This window comes from Drosophila takahashii, chromosome 2R (assembly GCF_030179915.1).
Source record: "Drosophila takahashii strain IR98-3 E-12201 chromosome 2R, DtakHiC1v2, whole genome shotgun sequence".
NCBI classification, from domain to species: domain Eukaryota; kingdom Metazoa; phylum Arthropoda; class Insecta; order Diptera; family Drosophilidae; genus Drosophila; species Drosophila takahashii.
Window position 1 is genome coordinate 25,480,319 of NC_091679.1, and position 21,275 is coordinate 25,501,593.

General features: G+C 42.1%; 1 protein-coding gene across 1 annotated transcript in view; it reads right to left on the reverse strand.

Moving 5' to 3' along the window:
* Positions 1-21,275, reverse strand: part of LOC138912212 (homeobox protein invected-like) — a 31,541-nt gene that overhangs the window by 587 nt on the left and 9,679 nt on the right. The gene's annotated exons all lie outside the window — the stretch shown is intronic.

Sequence of the window (21,275 nt, forward strand, 5' to 3'; positions counted from 1 at the left end):
AGCTGCCGACGGGCGCGAAATTAAACCAAAATATCGTTGGCAGGACAGAGGGGCGGCGGGCTGACAAGTGGGCGTGGCTGTTGTAAGGTGTTATCACGGTTTTAAATTTCACACGCAGGCGGCAACAAAAACAGAATACAAACAACAGGAGTAGGAACACCAGACCTTGAACCTGTCAGACAGCCGGGAGACGATGACGACAGGAAAATCCAAGTCACGGTGACCTCCTCCTCTCCTCCTCCGCCCCCAAGGAAAACACCCCTTACCCGCCGAAGGAAAACGCATGTTGGCGAGTTGAGATAAGCGAACTCGAGCTGCATGCCAAAGTGTCGCAAGGACATTGCCAAGGGGTTGGCAGCTTTCCTTTTTCGGCAAAAGAATACAGTAAACGCTTCACAATGCAACAATTGCCAGCGTCAAATCTTTTCCTTTTCCTCGCCTCTTCCCTTGTGGAAATTGTGATTTATAGCGTGTTAAATTTTTCATTGCTCTGCTGCGCAAATTTGACACAATAAAAGTTTCAAAGTTGTTTTTCGGGGGAGTTTCCGGAGGTTGTTCCTTGGGGGTTACTTCAAATTGGCTTTAATACAAATTATATGAACTCAATCAATGTTGTCGCAGTATTATGAAGTAGTTACAGACATTTCTAAAGGGTGAATAATTTAGGACCATTATTTAAGAATAATGACCAGAACCAAACTACAAAGTAATTTTAGAAATTAAATGTGATTATCGCTCACAGATTATTAAATTGTCCCTTAATTTCATTAAATGCGCCCTTCTCAGCGCTTCTTAAGTGGTAAACCTAATGTTTCCTTCTCTGCGCTTCTCAAGCTTTTTACGTAAGTCCCTTGCAATCAAATAATTGCACCAAAAAGCCAAGCTTTTTAGCTTTTTAACCGCAAAGAAATTGCTGCAAAAAGAAGTCAAGCAGTGGCCTTGTTCCTTACTAAGTCAGCAAGAAATAAACAAAAACAGAGACGCACATTCACATAAATTCCTGTTCATCAAAAAACAACAACGGGCCAGAACAGACGGCGAAGAAAACAAAAACGGGAAGATGTCTTCATCAGCAGCCTCAATGACCCAACTTGGCGAAGCCAACTGCTAACCGAGTGAGCAAAAAGCAGGCTTCTTCAGGCACTGGGGCATATGTTTAAAATAAACGCATTTGTTTTATTTATGCTTAACATGAGTTGCAAATGCCAAATGAAGCAGTTCGTGCGCACAAAAGGAATCTGGCCGGCCAGGTGAGTTACCTTTTAGGCGGAGCAAATGAATGAACCTGCCCGAGAGAGCGCAATTAAATCCCAGGAATGATGATTCCTGCAGGAGCCAAATATCCAAGGATCCGGTGAAGTATTTCCAGTACGACACTCGTAACTCACGCAACTGCAAACGAAGCTCCGAAATTGACTTATAAAGATCTCAAACTAACGGGCCACACACAGACCACGGCGATCGCGTCACAGGGGAGCCACAAACCGAAACAGATACAGATACATATGGAGCTGCAGATACAGATACTGATTTAGATACAGATTCAGATACAGATGGAGCCGGTCTGGCGATCGAGAACCAGTCACATAAGCTTCGATGTAAGCGATCTGTTTCTGTTTCGAGACGATCTCCACTCGTATCTGTCTCTAATGATCGCACATTCGAGCCCAGATCATTAATAAGCCATAAAAGACAACACATCGCGGGGGAAATTTACATGTGAAAAGTGAAAGCGATCGATGATTGATCGGTGGTTATTCGGGATCCATAGTTCTGATTGCTGATCGCCGATCAAAAATCGCTGTTCGGTGGATCCCACGCACAAAACCAACCTGGCAGACAGGCAAATTAACGCTGCGGTTTGGCGACACTGATGAATATTGACATGACGACGCGTCGCTCATCGGTTTGATTGCACGTTTAATGGAAGTGATTGACGCGGACAGCGCGACACTCGCAATCGCAATCGCCGGATGACAAACGATGCCGATGATCGTATATAGGCTTGGAAACTTCGTCAGCGTTTTGTCTATCGCTCAATCGGTCGAAAATAGCCAAGTCAACTTGGCCAACCAACTGACCAACCGACTGGCTTTAATCGCCAAAGGCTAGCGACAACATTCCATCGCATAATTTTCTCTCCTGCATGAAAATATTTTTAAGCATATTTCTTAATTGCTCTATCAGTGCGGTCGGTCGTTTGCTATTTGTTTTTAACTGCCACCGCCGCTGTCGCTGGCTAATTTGCATAGCCCTTGCCAGCTTTGCATATGAAATTGGCCAAGTTGTCCTCGCGGTTCTTTCATCGCAGGGCGCTTCATTTCATATGCTCCAGGGGCAAGTTGGAGGTGTCAAAACATGTTGCGTCAAAGGCAATTTGAAGTCGGCAAATGAAAGTTGAAGTTCCTTGGAACTACTATAATTACACCATCAGAAAAACAGGTTTTTATATCGAAATTAGCAGAGCTAAAAGTGTCGAATCCTAATACTAATAAACATTTTCCATAAATTTTTTAAAGTTAACCATCAAAAATACATAAAAAATTCAAAAAATATCCATTAAATAGTTTAGTAACCTGAGAGCCGCATAACTATAATGCTGAATATGGTTCGATTGAGATAATCGCGATTGAGATTCCTCAATGATCCCAGCGAATTCCGAGGCAGCCTTTTACGCGCTCTCACACCTTTAGCGATTTAATACCCTGCCCGAGATATCGCTTACACCTAAAGCATAAAGCACATAGCATATAGCATTGATTGGGTCCATGAGGCGGCCGCAACTGGTTTGACAAATTGCAAACCGCATTTTCCGCTGATATTAGCAAACAATTTCATTAAGAAACTGTAATCAATCCGGCAGTGTGGAGCATCAGGTGGCCTGTAACTGCAACTGCAACTGGGATTGGGATTGTGTTTGAGATTGAGATGGCCGGGGGCCTCAAGTACAGGCGACACCGATATGGGCGGCCAAAGTATCTGTATCTGTATCTGCAGCTGTACATGTAGATGTATCGCGAGCTTAGCGCGCCTTAATAGACACGTTGCTTTGGCTTTGTGCAATTGAGGTGTGAACATTTTACGCTTCTATGGATATTTCGACTAAATTAGTGCACTTTTATGGCCTCTCAATTAACGCAATCCTCTGTCTCAGTCGCAGTCTCGATCGCAGCTCCAGTTTCTCCAATTAGATCAGTCAAAGTCTGGCAGTCAGGGAGTTACTTTCACCCTAATGAACCCATCAGAGGCGCTGATCTCGGCGGACCACCCGAAACGAAAGGTATCGCATCAGTGTATCGGTATCGGGAGAGTGTTTGTTTATTTGCTTTTCTGTCGGTTGCGGTAATCAGCGGGTTCTGAGCTTCGGGAGGGAGGCTATAAAAATAAAATTAAATCGAAGAACGCAGCGGATCTCTGAGGCGATCGACCGACCAATCAAGCCGCCCAGACACTAATGAATATTTAGATTGCCCACGAAAGCAGCCAAAAAATCCGTAGCTTAGCCCCAGCGGCAGCCCCCAAATAATTTGTAGATCAATAAATGTTCGCTTTATGGCTCTATTAGCGGCGATAGCCCCGTCGGACCCTCGGACGTCGACGTCCTCGTCGTGTGTGGCCAAATGGCAGGGTTGCAAAACAAATATGCGAATAAGTGTGTTCACACCAGGGCGATGCCGACATTAACATCAATCTTCCACGGATCACCGAGATGCAAACCACTCGGACTGGACCGGGACCACACCAAAGGTCTGGGTCCTCGTCGGCGATGATCGTCTTCAAGCCCATGATCACGATCCCAATCGCGATGATGATCACGTTAATGATGCTGATGGGGAAAGGCAGTGAGGCAGAAGATCGGGCCGAGACTCACTTGATCCCAGATGCAGGGCTCCGACAGAAGGTCCAGATCTCAGCTTTTTTTGGTCAAGTTTGAAGCACTCTTGCAGTACCCTTTAGAGACCAAATTACTAATACAATTATATTCCATAAAAGTTCAGGATCCTTATTTATATTTTATAAGAAATATTTTCAATTATCCTTAATATATATATCCATGGTCAATATTCATTTAGTCATCTTAAATATTACTCTTTGTATGGTCCCTACTTATTATTAATGAGGTTTTAACAAAGCCTTCTATGCCTTGCACTTTGTGCGGTAGGGTGTATGGCATGTTAAATCTTGAAATGTCTTAATAAAACAATTAATAGCACAGCTGAGCTCATAAGATTTTTTCTTTTCATATTTTTTGTTGCTGTGCCAATGTACTGGGCAGGCACAATAACTCGAAAACAGGAGCGCATTCAAGGGGATTAAATGGAAAAATGTCAATCGTTTATGGAATTTACAAATATTTTATTATAATACATTTTTATTATTTGATTTTAATTTTTAAAAAGTATTAAAAATATTAGTTAGCCCATAAATACCATTTACTCTTTTATGATTAATGCTCACAGGAGATATTAAAGAGTTTAGCAATATTAAATATCCTCTAGTAGTATTTTTAAGATCATATGGGTAAGAAAACTCCACTCCCTCGGTCGATTAGATCCGCTCCTGAATCCGTTTTTATGGCTGAACTGTGTGGCCGACAAAAAGCCAGAGTCAGAGGCACAGACTCAGCCAGAGCCAAAGCCGATCGTTCGTATGTCGTGTACGTACTATAAAGTAATTGAAAAGCACAACAGATTGTTTTAAATATCAGCAGGGCGAGCCGCCCAAGTTGACCACCTGTGCGGTGGTGTTCGCCGTGGATTTATGGCCCGGCTTTTGGCCAGGCCTCTGAGCTGAGCTGGCTCTTAGGCTCGCTCTTTCGGCCATGCAGCTAGCTGATCTCTCAGTCGGCCGGGGCAGCATAATAATCATAATCATCGGCGTCATCATTATCATCATCATGATGATCGGGCTCTTATGCTAATTTCGAAGACGACGACGACGTCGCTTTGGATTCCGCCATGTGGACCACACACGTCGACCGATTCGCATGGTCTCGAAAGGTCGCCCTTCCCTTCCCCCGAGAACTTTATATGCTTTTATTATGGACCCATGCCCTTGTCCGAATAAAGAGTATTCGCCACTGGGTTTTTTGGCTTTGATAAATTATCGATAAAATGATGCGATCACTTTTAATTTGGCTTAGTTTACCTACCGCATTCCTTGGCTTTGAACCCGGGAATACAGTATTGATATCAGTTTCGGTTTTTTTTTTCAAAAGAAAAAAATCAGGGGAACAGCAGCCGAGGAATTCTGAACCCGAATTGATTGGGGATGCTGCCGCTGCTGCTCTTTCTGTTCTTAATTAAGTTATCAAAGTTTTTATGACGTCAGCAGGTTGTCTGATACGCGACCCATAGTGAGGGAGAAAAGGAGATGGCGAGACAGGGAGAGGAAGCAGCTGGCGCCAGAAGACGCCGCATAGAAGACTCTGCGATCGGCTCTTGGCTCAATCGACGGGGAAGCGTCTTCTGGCATCTTGACAATTTCCAGGAGCCAAGCCGGGGGAACTGTTGTTTTTTTATAAAGTAGACAGTTCAAGACATCCGGGAATACCCTATGATTAACGGATCTAAAGTTGAATTAATGGAGTAAATATTAAAAGGGTAATCATGAAATCATCATCTGATTCTAAAGTCTACTATGCTAAAAAAGGGGAAGATGTAATAGAAATTCCCAAAACTAAGATTCACTTTTTATCAGATCCTTAAAAATTATGTGAATAATGCCGAAAGAAGGCTAAATCTTAATTTCTACATTAAAAAAGATTTTATACACATTGTAATATTGAAAGTTAAATCAAGAAAACTAACCCTATCACAGTGAGAGTATACAAAACCTATACAAACCTTCTAAAAGTCGAATCGGATCGTTTTCATTCAGTTTCAGTGACGGACCCTATCGATATGCCCTTCGATGTCGTTTCAGCAACAACCCCAACTCAGCGTTTTTGTTAAAATTCTCACGCTTCGATCTGGCGACTTTTAATTACTATTATCCTTTCGTTGGCCCGATTTCGCGTGTTTGTTGTTTGTGCGGCGCTTTTAATTAAGTAATTATGCCCAAAGACGAAGGAGCGGAGAACAGGCAAAACAAATTTCAATTCAATTTCAGCTTTTTGTCGTAATCTGTGCTTCAATTTCAACTGTCATCGGAGCTGCACTTGGCCCTTATCCTCCGATGAAGACCCCGCCGCCCCCGCTAATCCCTGTCTGCCTGCAGTTTACACATCCTTCCTCGATTTTCCCTTTTTCCCGTGAAGAGGAAACTGTCATTTGTCTATTTTTAACAGACACGCCGACATGAAGGATTTAATTAAATTCAACTCGAGCTGACAGCTTCCATACACGAGCTTTTGATAGTCGTCGACGGGTTGGGAGGGGGTGGCAAAAGTATCTGTATCCGTATTCGTTTCCGTTAGTATCTGTGTGTGTCCGTATCAGTTGTCCGTATCTGTTTGTCCGTATCTGCGTTTGCGGGGGAGTTCTCCGATTGTTTGTTTGTTTGTTTGTTTGTGCTCAGCTTGTCTGCTGCAGATTCTCAATTTCCGATTCGATTTGTCGACTCCTCGGCTGCATTCAATTCACTTACTTCTCGCTTTTGACTTTTGTTTGCTGTTGCTTTGCGCAATTTGCCAGCAAACTTTCAATTGAATTGGATTTCGAAGTGATTGAATAAATGAGGGAATGAGCGAATCAAGTTAAGTGGGTGTGGGCATTGAGATAAGTCATATAAATGGCTATGACTAAATTTTTTATTTATTTAAGAATTTACCACTCGATTTATTGTTGAAAACCCTTAGCAGGAAATATGCAAATTACACTTTTTATTTAATCTTAATAATCACAGAATATTTTCCATGAATTTGTTATTTTGAATAACAAATTAATTAAATCATTTTTTATTTATCTTTCAATACTACCTACTTGTTTACAAAATCCACAAGTTATTGGTTTTATTCCAATATTATTTCCTCCTTCGTCCAAGTAAACACAATGCTGAAATTGCCAACAATTTGGCATTACTCATACGCCTCGTTGAGCGCCATTTAATAACTCACTTGTCGCGACCCGGACCTCAAGACTTGTCCCCACACCAAAAAGCCGAAAATCTTGCAGCCCCAATTAGCCATGGAATGAAAATGTCACCATAATAATTTCCATAAACCACAGTTGGCTGACTGGCGGCAATTTGGTTAGACGAAAGAGCCGACAATCAATGCAAATGTTGCATGCAAGAAAAGCCAAAACAATGGCAGACAGAAGGCAATTTTAGCATATGAAGAGAAGAACGTTAGAGGAGAAACGCCGGCGTTGCAAGCATAATTAAGCACACGAATTGGCCAAGTTAATAGCGCGGCCACAAAAAAAGCACTATTGCATGGCTGATTGCTTACTGGCAACGTCAATCAGTCGACTGGATTCAGAGGCAAACATGGCAGCTAAATTTTTCAGCCGGCTAAAAGCCGTTTTCCACTTTTGCGACTCTCCGTGGCCATTTATGAAATTAAGTTATTTTGCTCTGGGGGCCACTGTTGCTGTTTGTTGCAACAGCTGCAGCAGCTGCAACAACGTTGTCAGCCACTCTTTTTAAATGAGTTATTAGCCCCGAGTTGACGATTTTGGCCAACAAGTTTTCTGGCCTTCCTGCTTCAGCGGCGACGGCAACGCCCCCAGTAAAAATGGCAGAGTTTCCACCCCCACTCGAATGAGGGTTGTGCATCCGCATGAATATTAGGCAGAGCAAGATGACAAACCACAAATAAGCGGAAACAAAGAGTCAGTCGGGGACCCTTGTTTATTTTGCACGCTAATCATAAGCCACATTTTGTCACCTCCCCCTCTTTCTCGGGGGAAAAGTCCTGGAAAAACCACCCACGAGTGTGTCGACAAGATAAGCCGCACTCAAACAATTTCCCCAGGAGTCGGGGAGGTGATGATGGAGAGCTGGCCGCCGTCTGAGGGTGAATTTTATTGGATTCGGGCTTATTGAATTTGCTGCATGAAAGCTTGTTTAAGCACTTGTACACCCACCAGTCACCACCCTTCGCCAGCAACCACACTCAATTATTAAGTGGAATGGATTGACTCCGAGGGGCGGAGATCCGGGGATTCGAAAATTTAATTAAATTTGTTAGTACTTCGGTGGGCGGAGATAACAAAAAGTGGTTTCCATGTTACAGATAAAAGTAATACGAAATTGTTCCTAGGGAGTTTCTTTGGATCATGACATGAGCAATTAGTCTTTTAGGTTTTTAGAGAAGCATTCGTTTTTGGAAACCATTTATTAGAATTTTCAGATAGATATTATCAAGTAAGCAACAGTTTTCACAGCCCTAATTATTTGCTAAACTTTGTCAATCAAAAGCCCGACAATAACCCTTAACACAATCGAAATCGGCGGACCGTGTCATAGCTTTTATAGCGATTATTCAACGTACAAACCACCCCCAAGTTGGAGATCCACCCAGCAACCCCTTGAAAACCGTCAACTCATGATGTATTCCTGGGATGAAATTAATTTAGTGAGATGCAAATTGAACACAATCGCCGCAAAGTGGGGGACGAGCATATCAATTAAGCCCGGGCCTCAATTTACATTTCAATTACAAAGCGTTTGTCGAAAATGTCGGGCATTAGGCGTGCGGCAGGTTGATCTAGTATCTTGTGCACTAACATGCGCTCTACAAAGAACACATTCATTATTCAAACATGGCAAATTCTATGCCATTAGTCAGGAGTCGAGAGCAAAAGACAGAAAACGAAACCAGGCGACAGTGGCAGCAGCAGATGTCAATTGTTGTTGGGCTTGTTAACACGAATGTATCCGTATCTGTATCTGCGGCCAAGTATCTGTATCTGTGGCCGGGCAAATGTGTCTGTGATGTGAGTGCACAGAATATTAATTACACAAACTAAAAATGCAACCAAACAATCGCCTGGCTGAGTTTCTCACATTGATTGATACTCTCCGGCCAGGCCAGTTGTGCAACATTTTTGTTCTGCTTTTGTTTCGCAGTGAGTTGGCTTTTTTATTGAAATTGAAACAATTTATGCACGCAATTAAGCTGAAAGCGGAGGCAGCTTCCAGCTGAATCTGTGGCATGCAAGTAAATTTGTTTTCCGCAGCTTCATGTGCTGCATAATCAATGATATAGGGGCCCAAGTTTCCAGGAGGGTGCGAATGGGATCGAACTGCTTGCGATGATACATGAATAAAGAAATTGGCACAATCGAATGTGAATGTTTTGCTGTGAGGGATATCGGGATTGGAAAGTTAAGCCGAGTAACTAGTTATTAACTTATTAGTAAACATTTATTTGTAAGTCTTTCATACTTTTAGTTTATTATTGTTTTTAGTCATAACTTTACCTATAGACTAAACTACCATGGCAAATTAGGTACGCCTTAAAGTTCATATTTTTTATGATTTCTTATATAAAACCTTAACAAGGAAACAAAAAAAGCATGCAGTCTGAGTACTTACATTTTAAAAGAAATCTTCCCTTCTTTGTGGCCCATAAAAAATTAAACAAAACCTCAAGCGCCTTTCTCCGCTTCCTCTCTTTCTTCGCCCGCACTCTTCCCTGACCTCCCCGAATCGAACCCAACGACCGCATCCTTATCTTAGTTAATTGTTCAATTACATTAAAGTCAACTCATTTGGAGTCATTAGCATGTCATTAAGGCACCGGACTAACAAAAACCCAACCTCATACTTTCTCCTCAGCTGCAGTCGCGTCTTCAGGTCCCTCTTCTCGCGTCTCTTCTCTACAGTAATTCTTCGCCGCCGAGCGTGCAAGATGAACATGTTCGATAACGATATCGGAGATCTATGTGTGTGAGATACGAAAAGATGTCTCATCTTTGTGGGCTTAATTACTTGCACGCGTGCTAGAATATTTCATATGAGTCGGGGATAGTTGATTCATCATCTGCTGCGGGGCTCCTTCTCCTTGCGTCTGCTGCAGCTGCAACAAAGTTTATTTAAATCTACCGCAAAGATGCTGTTCTCTTTCCAACGCGCTTCTTCTGTTTCTTAAATGTTGTTTTTATTTATCCTCATGTTAGCTGTCTGTTTTGTGCGGCTACAATGTTTTTGCCTTCCTTAATTAACTCATTAAGATTTGGCCAACAGAAAGAAAGGGATTGCACGTAAATACATGGAAGAAAAAAAACAAAATAAGCTTAACATCTTTTTCTTAAAATTAGGTATCTAGTATTTTTCTTGTAATAGCTGGTTGTAGAAATTGTTTTACATTAAATTAACATACAAATAGGGAAATATAATTAGGGTAATGATTATAAAAAATGTAATTGTTGTTAAAATATGGAAAGTTTTTTTAAGAACACATTTTAGAATCTTATAATATGTAAAAATAAGATTTATACACATTTTTCCTGCAGTTCTCCAGTAAACTCATATACCCTTTCCCACAAATACATACATCCTCCATAAGGCTACGCCCATAAACAAAAGTCAAAAACTGTAGCTGATGAGTTCATTAGCGAACTAATTTCAACTTAAATTAAACTTAATGCGAAATGATCGTCATCAGCAAAGCAAACAAAGAATCGCGAGCGAAAAAGAGCGGAGAGGAATGTTTTAATTTGCAGCTTCTGCGGAAGAAATCAAAGGAGCAGAAGGGAGAGTCCCCCTCTCTCTTTCGGCTCGCTCTCGACGCGGATCGCGCATGCATGTTGCAGTGCAACAAGTTCGAAGGCAGCAACAACAACAACTACCACACATCCGTTTTGTATTGGCGACAGCGAAACTTGGCCCCATCCCATCTCTTCCCCCCTCACTGCCCACCACTCCCCCTTGGTTGCTGCTGCTGTTATTAATAAAGACCACACATTTTGACAAGAGAGCAAAGGGGACCACCCAAGTGCAGCTGCGCAGTAGCCGATTCTTCTGCTGCTTCTGCCGCAGTGACGCAGCTCATGCTCGCAATTCCAGGCTTCCACGGCTTAATTATATGCGAAGAGAGCGGCGCGGAAGAGAGGGAATGGGAATGGGACAGTTAAACTCGCGCGCGTTACTTAATTCCCCAAATGCAAATTCTTCTGCGAGAACCAGATGCCTATCGGTGTTTTGTAATTGCAATCGAGGGTAAATAATTCACTTGCCGGCTTTTATGTGTGTGAGTGCGAGTGGTGTGTGGTCAGGCTCCGTTGGCTTTCGTGGGTTAACAGCATTAACCAACTACTCGCTTAATAAAAATGTCAATGCTACATTTACGGTATGCAAATATGGGCAAATGGGAGAGACGATGGAGGGTTAAGAGGGGCTACGAAAAGCAGGCAATCCCGAATCAATGTAAAAACATTGCAGATAAGTAAGGAGACAAAAACAACAACAGCAGGCGACTATCGGGATCAGGTGAATTACACTAGGCAGACTGGTTCGGTTATTTGTTAGAATATTTCACACGGTTTCGGAATTTGAAATATTTTGAAAAAGGCTTTTGAAAACAAGTACCATTTCCATTTTAAGTTGTAAGTACTCCTTCAATCTTTACATGGTAGTTAAAGGAAAAATAAAAAAAGATCACATTCCAAATTATAACTATTTACCAACAAAAATTATTATAAATCCCTGCAAAAAAAGAACACGAAATTATGTCAGCTAGTGTAAGAAAACTTTACACGACTGCAGACAAGACAAGAGGACCGCAAAAAGTGTCTCGTCTTTCGACTTGTCCGCAGATTATGTCGTCGAGTGTTAGGGGAGAGCCTTCTTCGCTAAGAGCCGCCTGCAGGAGCGGCGGAGATGCAGAGTTCAGTTTTGGACCACCCTAAAGGCAGCCTGGGAATGGAAATGGGAATGGACCATCTTGCTAGGTGGTCCGCTGCCGCTGCTGCTCCGCTTTCCTCATTGTTGCTGTCTTCCTCGCCTTGCCAAAAAAGCTGCCAGCTTTAAGGTTCGATCCGTGAGTCATTCCATCCCAAGTCTCTGGAGAGAGCGGCAGAGAGAGCGATTGCGGGGAACTCCTAGGTGGACACACAGATACAAAGGCACACACACATGTGTGTGGTCTCCGCTGATTTACTGAATCATCGAGAAGTGCACCGAGAGAAAAGTATGTGAATAACAACAGAGATACCATTTTGAACAGTTTTGAACTTTGGAACCTTATCTGTAGGAATAGTATATCTACATTGGTTATTATTATTTGCAACCTTTTGATATTGATTAATGGTATAACTATTGACCAATTCTTTATTATTTCAAATCCCTATTTGTAATTCTACATTTAACAGATCCTTGCCTTTAACCCTCTTTAATTTCGAGTGCACGAGCTGAAGATCATAATGATGATCATCTCTTTGGCTGTTCATCATGTGGTTCTTGTGTGCGCCGCCGCCTTCGAGTTGCGGGTGCGTCTCGTGGTCACTGATCTGGCTCGATCCCCCCTTCCTTCCAATCCCAAGGAGTATCCCGTTCCCTCCATTCAGTACAGAGACCCTCTCCCTGAATCTCCGTATCTGTGGCCGTCCCCCGGTTCTGGTATCCGTCGGATGCTGCGATCGCGGCGCAGATCTCCAATTAGCCTGCCTTCTGGTTGATGACTTAATTAAGTCTGTGTGGCGCCCCCTCTCCAAATACTTCTCCCCGATACTGCCCCTTTCTTCCCCGATTCGCCTGGTATTCCCTGCATCGATTTCGATTTTGTTTTCTTTTCGATTTCGATTGATTTGTGTGTGCGCAATGGAAATCTTGGCTGGTTAATTGGTTGTAAGGAGTCCAGACATCGCACACGCATTAACCCCTTTCGTACGATACCACCCAGCTGTATCCCCCACCCCCAATCCGCCGAACAGTGTGATTTATGCCCCCCATTCCCATATGGATATTTTAGGGGGAAAACTGCATCTTTAAGTGTTTTGCGCATTCGGTTGACATCTTGCTGCATCGCATTTCTCATGTTGTGAAATATTTTTGCAAATCTCTGACATGTCGGTCCCTTTGAAGGAATACTACTCCTTCCTTGCCCCGGTGGCAATGTGGGTGGCCAGATGGTTGGATGGATGGATGGATAGATGGATGAATGGTTGCTTGAAACGGAATGGTTTGGCTTAAAAATGCACACACGCTTTTCCCCACTTTAATAGCTTACAATGAAAACTCTTCCGATATTCCGATCTTGCCGCTTCCTATTCCCGGGGTCTGTGTGTGGTCTGCGGGCTTTTTGGGGCTGCCAGATGGAAATGGAGATGGGAGATATAGCTGCGCATTGCGAGATCCAAGTGAGTCATGTGCCAGGCGTGACAGAGACATACTCGTAAATTACACTACACAAAAATGCCATTTGTCGTTTGTCACATAAGTATTCCATTTAGTTTTATTCCGGGCTAGATAATTTACATTCTGTGTGGGTACTACGATTTATGGGTGGTCTTTTAAAAGTATTCCAGAGCAACTGAGATCATTAAATTAAGTTATACAAGGAGGTATCTTACGTCCTAGAAGAGGTAATTGAGTTATTTTTAAGTAATATTAAATATCCATTTGGCAGGCTTTCCCTTTCTGCTTTGAACCACTCGTAAATAACATAACCCAAATACCCTGCTACTTTCGTTTTCGCTTCGGTAATTTCTTTCAGTGCTAACCGCCTGCTGTCTGTCCGTCTGCCAGTAGTCATATATATATACAGATATGACCTGCCCCCAAAAAAAAACACCCGGATCGAACCACAAAACTCCTTCGACAACAGTTGGTTACTATAGTTAATGGATTTTTAATGACAAGTCTGCCATTGGCAAAGTGGAAAATAACTCATTTTGTTGCGGTAGCCATGAGCACTAAGTATACCGTATATAATGCACATGTAAATGCGACCGGCTAATGTCAACAAATTTACAACAGTTAGTTCCGCCTTACGCAGCTTTCACCGCCCACAATTTAGCAGCAAAGGAGGGGCTGAGGGGTATTCCACCGACTCTAACCGCATTCTCAATGGAGCGCAAATATTTGCCAGCTTTCCGCCCCACCCACTCCTCCCCTTCGGTTTTCAGTTGTCTGTCTTGGCTTTTCTTTGTTTATTTCCCTAGTGCAGCAATTTCCATTTACCTTGGTCCATCAAATGGGCATTTTGTGTGTGTGCCACGGACTGCCTCGTTTCCAGTTTTCTGCCTCTGCCACATGCCAACGATCGTGGTGGATCCACTGGTGGATCCTCAACCATCGCCCGCCCCCCGAAATCCCCGGATTCTTCGGTCCGCTTTAGACACACAAACAAACTGTCAGGCAGCAGCTCACTCGCCTGATTTGCAGTTGATGGATTTTACATTATTCACCATTTGTAATCGTTTTGCGGTTAAGTTCTGTTCGGACACATCGTTTATTGTGTTTGCTGGGGGAATCGGATTCGGATTCCGAGAGAGGGATATAACAAGGGGCCATAACAAGTTCCCCGATGCGAGTTAATTGAACCAGAAGGTCGTTGCGATGATCACTTGGATGTGGGGGAATGGGCTGGTTAAGTGGGGGAGCTTGTCTGGAAAGTCTTGCAGGTAAAATCTTTGGGTACATATTCAACGGAAAAAAAAACCTATATAATAGGGTATTACTTTTAAAATTTAATTATAGACTTAAAATGTTAAAATTGATATGGAGAATTCAAAATCATAAAAAATATTTAAACATTTTAATTTATATAAAAATACAAATATTTCTAGCATTCTTTCGAATGAACTGTGAACCCAGTGGCGGATCCAGGATTTTTTTGTGGGGGGTGATATCAGAACCATTTTTTTGTTGCATACTTTTTGAATACGAGAATTTCTTTCATTTTTCACCCGAGTGGGGGGTGATATATCACCCATATCATTCCCCGTGGATCCGCGCATGTGTGAACCACTTAAACTCTGTGTGGAATCTAAGGATAATAATATAATTAAATTACAAAATATAAAAACTTTAGTATTTCTCTAAAAGTTCCTTTCACCCATTATAACATGCATCATTTTCAAATGGGTAGTTAAATATTTTAAATTAAAGTTCCTTTTGCACTAAGGCTCTTTTCTACCATGAACTCAATTTCAAGCGCTAGAAGCTCTTGAAAAGCCGCCAGCAACTCAATTCTCCTTCAGGTAACAAGTGGCAGTCCCCCAAAAGTTAAATAAAGAAACCAAAAAGAGACAGAACGAGTGAATGAAGACAGAGATGGCGAGCCAAAAGCGAACTCAACTCTGACAATTAACACCTGCTCACCTGCTCAACATCAGTGGCGGTGGCAGCGGCAACAACAATAATAAATAATAATTGCTCCAATGAGGAAAACATGGCCAGCACACAAGCACACACACTTGGCCACACAAACGCGTTTGTCAAAGAGCAGCTACCAAAATGAAAAAGAGAACTCGAAGCACCTGAAGCCGTTCGTCTTGGCCAAAAAGGTGAGGTGGTAAGAGGGTGTCTGGCCTGTTTGGGTGCGATCACGACACACGACACAAACACGACAACAACAACAGCAACAACGACAACATAAGCAACGCAACAACATCATTATCTCAAAAAACACAACATTAACCAACAAACCAACGACGACAAAAAATAAGAAAGAATAAAATTATATAAATATTTGTGTAGTAAAAAAATGCACTTTTTGGCCTCTGGCTTTAATAAACATTTTGCATTTCAATAAAGGAAAACGCAACAAAAATAAACATGAAAAGCAAACATGGCATTGCCCATTAAAAAGACATTAAAATGAAAACAAGTGTTGTCCCACGACAAAAACATCAACCACCAAAAAGTAGAAAAAATGTAAAACCACCAACGACAACCGCTAAGCCAATGGCCACTACAAAAATTACAGACCCAAGTACCAAGAGAACACGAAAGAACTGGAAGCCATGGAACCATGATATGGTCTATTACTGGAGCCTGACTTCATGGGCCTACGAATGAGACAAAAAATATAGTTCAAGCTAAGAGGAAACGAGACATCTGTCATCGATCATGTGAAAGACCTAAAGTGATAATTACTTGCACAAAGTTAGTTAAAGTGATATTATAACACAGTTAAGGAGAAAATTGTTGACATTCGGAATACACACCATTATTCCGAACTTTTTAGAACTAGATAGAAAAATGTAAAATACATTCTAGATATGAAGGCCAACTAATCTGTAAACGAGTTTATAACTTATCATTTTAGGATTTAAGTACAAAAAAAAAGGCAATACAAAGATAATTTAATATTTGTAGTTTTGGGATTATTTAAATCAAATTAGCATGTCCTTAATCTTTTTTCTATTTTAATATTTTGAAATCCTCTCTAGCTTGTATTTTATCTTACGTTTTTAACTTTTTAATTCTGTGGCCCCAAAAGTGCTAGTAAAATACCCAAAAATTATGCGGAAAGAGACCCGACCACATCGAAATTCCTACTTCAGCCACAAAGTGCCCTAATGAACCATCCAGACCACAGAGCACAGAGCAATCGCTTAACTTGCAAATCAATATTAAAATACCATAAATTTGTTCCTCTTTCGGTTGTTATTTCAAGAGTTGTGCAACTGAGCAACCGCAAGGGCTTTCGGCTTTGCAAATGAATGGCAAATCGTTTAGTCAAGCAGAAATTAACCGCAGAAGTAACCCCAAGGTGGATTTTTTGGAGTACGAGTACGAGTATAGGTATGGGTTAGCCAGGCAGCTGCAGAGCGGTTCCCCTGCGAAGGGAGATCGGCGGATCAGGCGCCAGAGGAAATCGGACAGGAACTAAAATCAACGTCAACTCGAATGCAGATTGAACGTCGTCAGTTGGAACCCAAATCTCCTGCACTCTACCACACGCATATCCAATTATTTAAATCCAGGCCACCAAAATAAAAACAACGAAGAGGGCACTTCAACGGCCTCGGTAATGAAATGTTTCAATCACCGGCAGTTCAATCATCATCCAAATTGACAGAAAAACTAACTGCGAATAATAAAGCATATAAGCTGAAAATATGATTACGATGTTTAAATGCAAATGTCCGTTGGTCCCCACAGATGTTGAAATCAAGGCAAGGCCGGACATATCCAGCAGATGTTTGCGGCTGATTCGGGATAAAGAAGTGGCTCTGGGGACAACTTGTTAATGGAGAACATTCTTCTGATTGAATCGGGGTCTGGTCGATCCAATCGGTTTCTTATTTTCTGTCATTTCTGAGGTTTCGGTCTAATTTAACAGTCAATAAGATTGCTTGCCCCTTATAATGGATGTACAGTAAAGTTCGGATAAGGAAAACCTTCTCTTAGATAATAAAATGTTGAAAATTCTATTGAGTCCTGTTTGGTTTACATAGATTTCAATTTCTCAATGTTCTAACTTGGAGTTGTCAAAAAGTGTATTTAATACAACATACTTATATTATTATTTAACTGATCCTTTTCGACCACTTGTCACTCCACTTATCAACAATCATCACACATAAGTCCGAAGAAATACCCTATTGATTTTATTCCACATTCCATTGTGGTTTAAATTTCGTTACTCAACTGCGAACTCAGTTTCGATTTCGTGTCGGATCGAGTCGAATCGAATCGAATCAGAACCAGTAGCCAATTTTGGCATAGAGTCAATTGCAATTAATCAATACCAAATGTGGGCAAAAGCTACAAAATAATTTAACCTTTAAAATGGCAATTAAATCGTTGCCCGATCAGTTTGGAATCAAAATGGTATCGAAATAGTTGTTGCTGTTGTCGGACAATTAATCGATGTTGAAGGCCCTCGACCCGCAGACAATTAAATAGCAAATTCGTAGAGTAGACATAAACGTAAACGTAAACGTAAAAGAACAACAAATTAATCGAGATGAAGTCGCTTTGTGAACCCATTTTTGTTTCTAATTAAGCAATTTCGTGGCGCGTTTGCCAGGCGATTTTAATCGCGAGCGCGTTAATTGCCGCCTCAAGTAGTTGTTGTTCTGGGAAATGTGGGATTTGGCCAAGAGTGGCCAACTCAACAGCCGCCGATCGTAATTGACCGTGATCGGTAATGACTCACAGAGATTACGAATTCCAGGGCCCATTCATTCTTTTATTCACTTCGCTCCCAATCAGAGCGACTCAATGTCAATGCACTCCGAGGCGGCTGAATATGTATCTGAGACAGAAATACGTTTTAATCAACTTATCAAAAAGTGTCAGTCAAGTCGGCAATCAACATTTGCAATGTGTGTGGTCCCCACATCATCGTGCGTCCATCCCCCCTCCAAAAGTCGGCTCTTCAAGACCCCGCTAGCTGACTGACACCGAACTTAAGTGGCGCACAGCCACACACGGATGCCCAGATACCCAGATACAACGATACAACTTGGATACTCGGTTACTCAGATACTCGTTCTCACTACGGGCCAGTTTTGAATGCAGCTATCTATGAGCTCGTGGTGGACACTCGTCAGCTGGCACTGGCTAGAGCTTCGAGCCATCAATCTTATTGACACTGTTTCTTTTATTTTTACACATTTTTTTAACGTTGAGAAAAACCGAAAATAAAACAAAATCGGTGGCTATGTGCGAGTGCGCCCCGAAGCAATTGAAGCAGTTTAACCAATCTCGATCTCGGGCAATTGAGTTTCCACGCACACCAAGTTTGCGTATCTTTTGAGGTTGAGTGAAGCCGAGTGGAGTGCTATAATTTGTCGCTAATGGATCGGTTCATAACACGATATCACCGAGTGTTAACAGAATTTATCGGGGGGATTTGGGAATAAATTGTATTTATTGATTTCTAAATATGATCTCATTTTATCCGTAATTATTAAAAGTAACTGATATCTTTTCAGTCTCCTTTAACCATTTCTCATTCACCTGATTTATCTGTTTACCTACAAGCCTACTTTAGCTAATTTATTTCACTACTATAAATTCTTTCAAGCTTTTCCCCAAGGCGCATAAATTCCCTGGGAAATGCAATTTAATTACCCGAGATGAACTCGAATTGGCCACCAGGGCAGTAATGATGACAAAAGTGATCATAAAGCTGCCTCCTGCATCATCAGCATCGTCATTATCATCGATTGTCAGCGATGCCGAAGTCGGATTCGCATTTGTTGTGATTGTCACAATTATTACGCACATAAATCGCAATGAAACCGGCAACAGGCCAACGACAATCGACCATCGACAATCGACGATCTCGGATCTCAGATCCCAGTCAACTGATGATGAGTGGAGGCTGTTCGCAGATCGAAGATCGCGACGATCACGAGTCGGGAATTGAGAATTGAGAATTGAGAATCGGTAAATGGGGTACCCGGCGAACATCAGCCATTGGCAAGGCCGGCAAATTGAGTAGCTCCGCTGTGTCCAACTGATCGCGGCTACTGGTTAACCAGATCGGATCCGCTCCTGAATCGCATTCCCTGTGCTTAGACTTAACGATCGGATCATCTGAGTACGCAGTCACCAGTGCTTAGGATAAAAGCAGTTAGAGATGGGGTTTTTGATATGTGCAATATCGATTTGTTAATCGAAGAGTGTAATTTATTTATCAGATATTATATACCATTCCATATATTATCGGAATATTAAGCGAAAAACCTTCAAGTAACTTTTAAAGACTATACCCCTATGATAAATGCTTATTTTTCAACCTTCAAAACCTGAATATTACAACTGTTTTAATTTGCAGTATATCCGTTAATTGGTTCCTTCCACTTCCTTCCACTGGCATTTCAATTCGTTTATCACATTCTCACGCACCCATCTCCCATCCCATCAGACCATCAGACATCGGACTGTCTGCTCGTGGTGCATTTCATTAAGGCTTGTTTCTAACTGCTTAATAAAATTTATTTGTATGCACTGGAACGACGTCTTCGGTCCCCTTGGCCAAAATGTGAGGCAGCACAGCCTGGCTGGCTCCATCCGAAGATGAAGCTTCAGCTCCATCTGCAGCTCCATCTCCATCTCCAGAGTATCTTTCTGTTGGTCTGCGAGTACAGGACAAGCTTAAGCGTTGTTCGTGTTCGCTGTCAACTTGGGTGGTCCGAGAACTTGGCTCGCTGAACAACAACTTGGATGTGGGAACAAAGACGCGGGGGTTACGGGGCCTCCAAGTGGCTTCCCCTCACTGCGCTCGCTCGATGGCTCGATCCTTTTCTTGTGACTCAGTTCTGGAGTTGGGGAAGCCTCCTCCGTATATAGATCAAAAGTTAGACAATAGCTGATCCCCAGTTGACATTGCCTTCTTCCCATTCAAACCCCCTTAACCCCCTGGCGCCTTGTGGCTGAAAGGCTTCCTGGAACGATGCTAGAATCTCTCAATTATCCGCGGAGTAACTAACGAAACTGATTATTTACCCAACACTCGACGGCTGATGGCTGGGGCTCCTCCACTCCACACTCCACTTGGCCCCATCGGTGAACCAGTTTTCTGTACGTAGTACACTGCCTTTTGTTTTCCCACTAACACTCCAAAGTTGGCCAAAACTCTTTAGAGATGATAATGAAGCAGTAATTCCAATAAGTGTGACTATCCGATTTCTCTGCGGGCCCCATCTTCATCAGCATCGTCGTCATCATCACGAACAAGTAATTAAAGCGAAACAAGTAATAAACAAACAATAAGACGACGTCCAAGACGCCGACGCCAAACATATGTCTGAAATAAAGGGAAGCATCAGCGACTCGCTGGGCATGCAAAGTATCTCTTTTGGTGTTTTTTTGGTTTTTTTTTTGTTTTGGTTTAGGTTGGGGAAAAAGTGAAACCAAGGGAACCCAACTCGCTTCCCAATTAAACTTGACAAATGCGGCTGACCACACACACGCACTTCGATTCCCCGACTTCGGATATCTGTCGTGACTGACTGACATAAAATAATCAAAGCGATCCCTGCAGACATGTCATGCTGTATGACATCCACATCAACATCTTCCCGGCCCTCCGAGAGCTGGAGCTGTCAAAGGAAGTCACCAAAATTTCCCCACACGAAAAGCCCTTGGCTCCGATCTCAGATGATCATCGGCGGCATAAACCCAGCTTGGGTGCGAGTTATGTGCTTCAATTAACACCAGAGAGACCAGATGGGGGCAGGGAATGGGTTAAGAGGAGGTATTACTAGTACGTAAAGCTATGATGAAATTCAAATATAAAATAAGGGCATCTGGGAAAGATATTGATAAATATAACATATATTAATAAATTATACAAATTTTATTGCTAGTGAAATTAATCGCAACTCCTAACCATTATTTAGCCAGATCTGTTTGTTGTCACTTGAGAAGAAATCAGTTCTTAATAAAAACCTACCTAAGAACATTTAGAAAAAATTGTA